Genomic DNA, 9,901 nt, shown 5'->3' with positions numbered 1-9,901 from the left:
GCCTTTTGTTTTTAGCCTAACACACATTAGGAGAAATTCAGTCTGAGTCATTTAGAATTAAGTGACTAGAAGTTATCTTGATGATTTAAACTTTGCCCCCCAAATTCCCTGTGTATAAAAATCTCACCCAGTACCCTACCCTTTAGATAAAATATAGATCCATAGTTGGATAACTTACAGAGCCATATGCCCAATATTCATGGATGACCCTTGTGTTTAAATGATGATTTGCTAATTTAGTTAATGAATGAAGATGCAAAGAACATCAGGATATATTTTGTAAATGATTGTCATCATCAGTAATGATGAGGTTGAATCCATTGTGAGTTTGTTTACTTCCTGTATTTAATACTCTTGATTTTTCAAAGTTATATCATTCTGGAAAGAAAAACTACTGATGGATTTCCATTTGACAAATCATCTTTTAGTATTAAATTATGCATACGATCCTTTTAAAAAGAGTTTTTTTTCTCATTGCTGTTTATTCTGTATATATTGACCTTACTAACAGGAAGAATATACCTTCCTGGAAAAGAGGAACCCGAAATTTAGGCTTTGTTCTACCTCTGTTTCCCACTAATCGATTTAACTAGATGTTAGACGGAAAAATGTCCTCAAAAAAAAAAAAGGCCATTGTCTTGAATGACTACGCATTTTTGCTATTCATACATTTCATTCTGTTTTCCTGATTTGCCCGAAATAAGGCAGTTTTCCTGTTGAGGTTAATTTGGGATATGTAAAATAACCCCATCCTCTAAAAAACAAGGTTGAAATATTTTATCCTGGATATCAGTGACAGTCATTTGTTTTTTACTATATTTAGATTGTCTCAGTATTCTTCCTAAGCCACAAGTTGATCAAGATTGTGATCTCATTTGGTGTAATCTAAGGCTGCTGGGAGGGAAAAGATTAAAATCCCAAACCAAAACAATTAAAAATATCGTCCGCTATTTCTGGTCCCAGTTACCATATTGTGGCTGAAAGCAACTCCATGCGACCTATCACTCTGATTAGTTTTCCCCTTGATTGTAAATTGTATCCCAAACACTCTTGGGCATGTACAAAACAGTTCATGTTAATAAAAACATTTTGTGTAAGTGTAAGAGAAGTAGGGAATTCAATTAATCCTTTGCCTTTGGAAAAATTTGACATCTGTAACAAGCACAACATGTTTTCACGATTTTCAATATGGCCCCAGGAAGGATAATAGTCCTGCAGGTTTCGCAGTCTTGTGATAAGAAGAAAAATCTTTTGTTGTTTTCTATCATTAATTGTTTCTTTCATCTCTCAGTGGTGGTGCTATGGTGCAGAGTGGAAAGGGAAGTGATCAGAGTTGATTAGTAGAACAGAGCGTCATGTTGTTGTCGGCGGTAGGTGCAAGTTCACTCATTGTAGAACCAACCAAGACAGGCTGGAAGGAATGAAGAAATAGTACAGGTTGTGTAACCATACGTACACACACACACACACACACACACAGAGAAACCAAATAAAGGAGCAGAAGCTGTAAATAGGAAAACAAATTATGCCATTGAAATTCTCCAATTTCACATTTTTCCTTGATAAGAATGGACATACGAGAGGGCAGAGTAAGACTAGTAAGTACTCAGAATTTCAACTATGGAAAAACAGAATTACCAAAATTGTGAAATATTTGGCTAAAGTATTACGGCAGTACATTAGCAGGAAATCAATATTGCTACTGTTTGTCGTTGGGGGGAGCCGCAATGGAGCAGAAAGATATGTGAAAGAAACTGTGCCTGTATAAAGATCTAGATATTTGCTTTCTTTCCATATTTCTCTCTGGAAATTAATGAAATAATGTCTTTTTGCCCACTCTTAAGATGACCAATTGGCTTTTGCTTTTAAAAACAAAAATTGGGGTAGAATTTCATCTTAATTAAATTAAGCAAATGTGTGTGCGCCTAGCTAAATAAACACAAGAATCAGTTTTGAGTTTGATGGGCTTACAAACAATAATCAAGCACTATAAATTTTAAAGATAGGAAATCGAGATGCAGTAAAGCTAGCTTAGCTGGGGGTGCCTGGGTAGCGCAGTGGTTAAGCGTCTGCCTTCGGCTCAGGGCGTGATCCTGGCGTTCGGAGATCGATTCCCACATCGGGCTCCTCCGCTGGGTGCCTGCTTCTTCCTCTCCCACTCCCCCTGCTTGTGTTCCCTCTCTCGCTGGCTGTCTCTATCTCTGTCGAATAAATAAATAAAATCTTAAAAAAAAAAAAAAACTAGCTTAGCTGATGCCTTTGACTCTTGACATGTTCTCTATATCGTGCCTCTCCTTAGTGAATGAGGCCAAATTGTGATGCAATTGGTGGATTTTTATTTCCCTTACTTTTCTGTCTGCATGCAAGTGATGATCTCTCTGTACCTTTATTTCTAACATTGGGACTAAACTACTGTGTCTTCCATCAGCTCCTTCCTAAGCATGAATCAGTTAACACCTGTAAATCACTATATGTCACTCAGGGAAATGTGTGATATAAATACAAGGTAGTTGTGAAAAAAAAAAAAAAACCCTCACAAAACCAGAAGCTAATTTCCTTCAAAAAGCATTGATATTTAAAGAACATAATGCTAGCTTTGTCTAGCTGAGTTGCCAATATTTTGGAAACAAAAGTTTTATTGTGCCAGAGGCAGCAAGAGCAGGTGAGCTCTTTCCTAATGAAGCAGAAGAAAAAGGGAACATTGAGGCCTTTATAGTCCTAAAGGTGTAAGAGCAATAATGTGGAGAAAGAAGGCAAAGACAGCCAGGATTACTCTGATGATATTTACATTTGATTATCCTATTATGATATCTTAAAATTATAAATATAGGAAAATCAATTTGTGGGATTTAGACTTTTTCACTGGTTCTATAAAATCAGAGAGTTCTTAAGGATTGGTCAATATATTCTTTTACCCCCATAGGAGTCAATAAATTGTATAATAATGTTATGGAAAGGACCGGGGCGCCTGGGTGGCACAGCAGTTAAGCGTCTGCCTTCGGCTCAGGGCGTGATCCCGGAGTCCTGGGATCGAGCCCCACATCAGGCTCCTCTGCTATGAGCCTGCTTCTTCCTCTCCCACTCCCCCTGCTTGTGTTCCCTCTCTCGCTGGCTGTCTCTATCTCTGTCAAATAAATAAATGAAATCTTAAAAAAAATAATGTTATGGAATAGAGAAATCTTATAGATGAGCTTTAAAAACAAAGAGGCAAAAGAACTCAAGGGCTTTCTTAATTACTATTTTGGTTTCTGCCTTTGAAATGTCTATTGTGTATTAAAAATAACAATAAATGAAGCACCTTCCAAAAAGACAGAAAACGTATTTACCTACTCAGTAAGGAATAGGGCGGTATGCTTCATGGTGAGCAAGGATTTCAAGATCTTTGCTAACTTTGCCCCGGATCATCTTTGGGAGGCTGATTCCATCGTAGAAAATACTGAAATGCCACCTTAATGATAAGACTGTCTCATATAGAAAGAAAACAAGTAGTTTTTTTTCAAAAAAGGGCGGAGAGAGAGGAGGCAGAGAAAAGCGAAAGGAAGGAAGGAGGGAGGCAAGGAGAGAGAGAGGGAGCAGGGTGGGAGGAGAAAGAAAAATAATAAATATCTGCCTTGCCTAACCATTACTGGAAGGGGGAAGGATGGCATTTATCCTAAAGGCTTTTCATAATTTTAAGAAAACTCTTAAGGGAGAATTGTTAGTAAGAGGAAGTAGGGAAGGCAAAAGTCTACATATCATAAATGGTAAACATACAAAAAATGCATTTATACTAGATGCATATATGGAGAGAAATACAGGTTCTTTATTTTCTTACTGGCTCATCTATCTGCTTTGCCTGTCCTCCACTTGGCTAGGTAAATTAGGGAATGGTTAGGACGGGGCAGGAGCTAAATTTCATCCAGTCTGGTAATTTCAACCTCATTTGGATAAATGCCCAATCTTTCACTTCTCTTCCTTCTTCTTTGCCAAGGTGGGATCTGAGTGTATGGGTAGCCTAACATACTCTCAAGGGAAAGTGGTCCTTGAACCCCCGATGTCTTCCAGCTCCTCTGGTTTCTGTGAAAACGTCCCTTTGTGTCTGGAAACTGCTTGCCCAGTGAGCTGTCTCGGCTGAGGTGGTGGTCCACAAGTCTGCAGGTCCCTTGGTCCAGGCCCAGTGATGCTGGTTGATGGCTCCCTCACTGCAGTCTCGTGCAGTTCCCTTCTGAGGATCTGCCTGGCTTCAGTTTGCTGTAGCCAACTCCAGTGATGAGCTTCACTGAGAATCTTGCTGGCTCTCGACTCAGCAGCTTTCTGAGTTTTGTGTTCTAGAGACTTCTAAGTCCCATCTACAGTATAAATAGAAATCAGCAGTGGTTCTGGAAAGCTAAACTGGCAATTCCTCTGACCAATTACAGTGCAGTACAGCCAAATGAACCTTTCTATGGCCACTCCATTGGTGTGTTTGGGGTAGGGACACCTGTGAATCAATTTTTTCCAAAAGACCCTCTGACTAGATATTCTCCTCAATGATCTAACATATGCTTTTCTTCCAGGTTAAATTTGGACAAGGAAATTCACTTTTCTCATCCCCAACTTCTCACGTTTCCTCCTTCCTCTACTTCCCACATTCCTTCAAGGCTGAATAAGTCAAGTTGCTTTTTTTTTTTTTAATTTTTATTTACATTCTAGTTGGTTAGCATACAGTGCCATATTGGTTTCAGGAATAGAATTCAGTGGTTCATCACTTACATACAACACCCAGTGCTCATCGTAACAAGTGCCCTCCTTAAAACTCATCGCCCATCCAGCCCATTCCCCACCCACCTCCCTCCATTAACCCTGTTTGTTCTTTATTGTTAAGAGTCTCTTATGGTTTGTTTCCGTCTCTCCTTTCCCCCCCTCCCATATGCTCATCTATTTTCTTTCTTAAATTCCACATATGAGTGAAATCATATGGTATTTTTCTTTCTGTGACTGACTTATTTTGCTTAGAATAATATACCCTAGCTCCAGCCACGTCATTGTAAATGGCAAGATTTCATTCTTTTTGATGGCCAAGTAATTTCCCATTGTATATATATACCACCTCTTCTGTATCCATTCATCAGTTGATAGATATTTGGGCTCTTTCTATAATTTGGCTATTATTGATAATGCTGCTATAAACATCGGGGTGCCTGTATCCCTTCAAATCTATTCTTGTATCCTTTAGGGAAGTATTCAGTAGTGCAATTGGTGGATTGTAGGGTAGTTGTTAATTTTAGCCATTCTGACTGGTGCGAAGTGGTATCTCATTGTGCTTTTGATTTGTATTTCCCTGATGATGAGTGATGTTGAGCATCTTTTCGTGTGTCTGACTTCTCTTTTTTTTTTTTTTAAAGATTTTATTTATTTATTCGACAGAGATAGAGACAGCCAGCGAGAGAGGGAACACAAGTAGGGGGAGTGGGAGAGGAAGAAGCAGGCTCATAGTGGAGGAGCCTGATGTGGGGCTCGATCCCATAACGCTGGGATCACGCCCTGAGCCGAAGGCAGATACTTAACCCCTGTGCCACCCAGGCGCCCCCATGTGTCTGACTTCTCTTATATCCTCGTCTCCTTTTTCTGAACTTTAGCCTTGTTGCTAAGTAGTATTCTCGGATGGGATGGAAAAAAGGAAAAGGATGGCCTACATATAAGGACAACTAAGTTTGAGAGGTATTTCCAAAATATCTGACCTATTACACAAATTACAAAACTGGCAAGAGATTGGAGGTTACGGATCCTGAAAGGGTGACCTAAGAAAGGGCTTTAGCAATACAAGACAGCAGTGGGCTTAAGATGGAAGTTGGCTGGTAAGAAATCCCACTGGGAGGATTGGCAAAAACAAACAAACAAACAAACAAACAAACAAACAAACAAACCTTAACTTGCTTACTGTTCTGTGCTGTGCAAATTTATAATAACGTTTTATCACATGCAAGAGCGACAATGAAGCAGAACACCTTGCTTTACTATAGTAAAGAAGGAGAACAACTCCAGGAAGCAAATGACACGTGAAGTTCTAGAGAAAAAACTGAGGACAAGAATTCAGTGTGAGATTGTTCAGGAGAATAAAAGCTATTTGCCTGTCCCCTCCACTACATGCTTGTCTCATATGAAACTCCCAGAAATGAAAAAGTGAACCAGAAATCCCTTAGTGAGAAAGTCATGGGTTTTTGTTAGTTTTGTTTTGTTGTTTTTTGTTTCCAAGTCACCTCTATCAACAAACCACACAATGGGGTGAGACACAATTAAACCACATTTAGTTACACGGAGTTTCCTTGAGAGCAGAATTTGGCTTAGGGCACGTACAACTTTAATGTTACCCAAAAATTGTCTATTTGCTTTACCCGAATGTATTTCTGAACTGGGTGTCATAATGGTGTACTAGAGTAGTGCTTTCAAGGTCCGCATCAACCATAAATAATCTTAGAAAAATACAGTACCAGCAGGTCATCTGATGTAAAGAAATTGCTTTTAGGTCTCTTGATATTCCACCTGTATCTTAAAATAAGATTTTAAGAGCCTGTAAATTTTACCAAATGTGTTTTGGTATCACTGGAAAGACATTTGGCTGGTGTTCCTCCATATCACTTATGGTCCCATTTATTTTCATTCTCTGCCTCCATTCTGGGCTCTGTAAGAAGAACTTTTGCTATAAAGTTATTTCCAAGTTATGCTTTCCTTACTGTATTCTTTTCAGAGATAATTAATTCCAGAATTGTCATGTATTCTTTTATGGAAACCTAGTACCATTTTCATTAATCATTTTTGTTTTTGCTCATCTCTGGACCTTCTCTTTGGCTTCTGAAGCCCTGCATAGTCAAGGGAAACAGGCAATTATCAATTTAGATTTTTTTGCAAAGTATAACAAAGAGTCTCATCTTTTTTATGTCTTTTAATTCAGTATAATAACTCATTTGCTCTCTTGACTACTGCACTTTATGCAATAAACTAGTCATGTGCAAAGTGACATTTTAGATGAGTTTGAAAGATCTGTATTTCATTAGGACCCCATAATGTGACTGACTCTTTGGGTACTATAGCATGGCAGGGAGCCTGTTTTATAATGGTATATTTGAAAGATATATTTATTGTTCCCCCACAAGCAAAAGCCTAGAAGAGAAGGAAAAATAAGTTAAACTTTAGTCTTGGGGCGGAATCCCTGGGGTACATTTGGGGCCATCAAAAATCTGACCTCTCTTTCCAAAAGAAAGCAAAACTTCCAGGAGTTCTTAGTTAAGTTATAAACAAAGAGGAGAACATACAGAAGTAATGAAATTTCCAACTGTGGAGAGAAGCACTCATTTATTTTTTTTAAATCAGGGAATGATTGATGTGGTTGCGACTTGATGTTTGCTTTTAAAGAAATTCTTTTCACTGTTCTCCCGCCTCCTTCCTCCAGCTATTTTATAGCAAAGCAACACTTACCTTATTCAGACTTCCAGGGTTGGATTAAAAGGAAGTTAGCTTATGTTTTCTGTCCTTCTTATTCTCCACTCCCTGGTAATTCTACATTTGTGAAAGTAATGCAAATTGTGACAAACTCGTGTCAATTTTGTTATGCCTAAATTTCCAGTTGCTTTTGGGGTACCTGGTTATTTCTTTGGGCACCCTCTCCTTTAAGGCAAGCATCTATAACGCCGTTGGCTTGGTGTTAGCTGAACTCCTCCAATCTCCGAATTTTACTCAAAAGGTGACAGGAGGAGAGCGCTTTGTGTGTGCGACGAGACTGAATTTACTACAAGTATGATGAAAGGATTTCTGTGCTGGTGACAACACTGCTTTAGAACTCACATTGCCTTTTTAGAACAATTGGTTTCTTAAAGCAGTTTTGGGAGGACTTTACACAAAAGATAGGTGGGGCCGGACAAGTCGTGATTTCCTTTTAGAAAGTCTGTGTGAAGATGTGTCTAGGCTACACACCCACACATAAGAGGACCCCAGAGAGAGAAGCTGATGCTTTCACGTTCCGTACCTCTTGTAGCTTTAGGAAGATCCTACAAGCCAGAGTGCGGACTTTATCTGAGCGCAGGGAGAGGAACATCCTTCTTGTTCCTTGTTCTTCTAAAAAAGCTCCCTGAGGAATTATAATAAGAAGGGTCTTCAGTGAGATTAATCGATGACAAGGGACCTGTGTCAAGTAGCCAAGTCACGCCCCGGCATTTCAGGCGTTGGGAACGGCACACAGAGCTCCTTAGTATCACATGGTCCTTTGTAATAAGAGCCAAATTCAAAATGCCAAAGTGTCAGCTACCAAGCAGGTTCAAAAGTTTGCTCTAATATATAGCGATATCATTTATTTCGGTTACCTGGGAACTTGCAGTGAGGGGTGGCTTCGTTTCTTTCTATTTTTCCTATGAAAACCCTCTTGTCGCCGATTTCTACTTAAAACCATTTATGACTCCAGCAGATGTTTCTGATTTAGAAGGAGTACTTTTTTGAACCCTTTCTTTCTAACTTCCTTCCCCCCCTCCTCCCCCCTCCCTGCCCCTCTCAGGAGCTAATTCCAGTCAGGTTGGAAATTACAAGCATGTTGCTTAGTGCCAAGAATGATGTGCTGACTGATGAGCAGAGGTAGGGCTTGAACTGGGGTCCTGAGGAACAGACTTCAATAGATCAGAGTATCAGCCTACTGAGCAATGTGCCACGCAGAAGCCTGATTTCCCTTCAGTCCAACTTAATTTTTCAGCATCTGTAACTGACACTGGCAGTTCTGAGCCCCTTGTTCCTTCAGCACAATTTATCAGCACAAGGTCAGAGAATTCTTTTGGGCCTGTTTCTCATGAGCAGTGATAATTATGCATATAGACAACCCTACTCATATTCTGTAATGTACTGGATGAAGCAGGGAGAATGGTTTTGATTTACAATCAGAAGCACGGTCACCAGACCCAAATATGTCCAACATCCAACTAACCCAGGAATCACCTCTCATGTTCTGGATCAGATCCATCAACACACCCCCAATGAGGACACATCCTTCTCTTTATGACTATTGATGGGCTTTCAGCCTGACAATTCAGAAATGTGCCATTGACGTAGGCCACATTCAGAGGAGAACGCCTTCTGGGATTTCTCAGTCATCGGCCTAAGTGGGGGTGATTTGGTGGCAGGAAATGTCTCCAGATAATGCATTCTTCTAATTTCTTTTTCAAATACTCTGCATCTTAGCTATTAATCAGGGAAGCTCCCACTTTTCCCTGACAGAGCCATTCACCCATTTGGCCCAGGTTTGGGCTGTGGGACTGGATGAACCATGTCCAGTTCATTGCAAGGTTAAGCAGATCAATGCTCCTGTCACTGTCTGGTTAGATGATACTTAACATCACTCTAAACAAAAGCATTTCCAAGCAAAGAGGAAGAGTGGTAGTAAAAATAGAGCATGCGTGTAGGTACTCTGTACTCTTCCTGCCTATGTAGAACACGGGAGATTTCGTTAACATTTAAAGCCTCTTTCGGTCCTTAGGGAGTTTTTATATTTCACAAGCTGGATAGTAAAACTAATGGCAATAGCTATCAGATGGAAATCTCTGCAGCCTTTATTCCTGGAAAAGAAGTAGAAAAATCTGGGAAGATGTTAGGGTTACCTGTGCCTCATGAGATAGTTAAACGCAGGTAAACCAGATAGCCGAAAGTCCATATAAAAAAGGCAAAGTTTTAAGGGGGCACCTGAGTAGTGAGTGGGCCAGGTCACATTGCAGGGCCACTCAGAAATACCTTGCACATACTCGTTGCACTGGACAAAGCCATCCACACCAGCCTTGTGGTTTCTTTGTTCCTTTTCTTCTTGGCGCCATTGCCAGTGCTTTCTTGGTGGAAGTCAAACAAAGAAAGCAACCCCAAACCTGCTGTTCTTTATTGAATGATGTATTGGTCATGGAACACCCAGGCATAG

The sequence above is a fragment of the Ursus arctos genome, unplaced genomic scaffold (assembly GCF_023065955.2).
Source record: "Ursus arctos isolate Adak ecotype North America unplaced genomic scaffold, UrsArc2.0 scaffold_36, whole genome shotgun sequence".
Taxonomy (NCBI): Eukaryota; Metazoa; Chordata; class Mammalia; order Carnivora; family Ursidae; genus Ursus; species Ursus arctos.
This window is presented reverse-complemented; position numbering follows the sequence as displayed.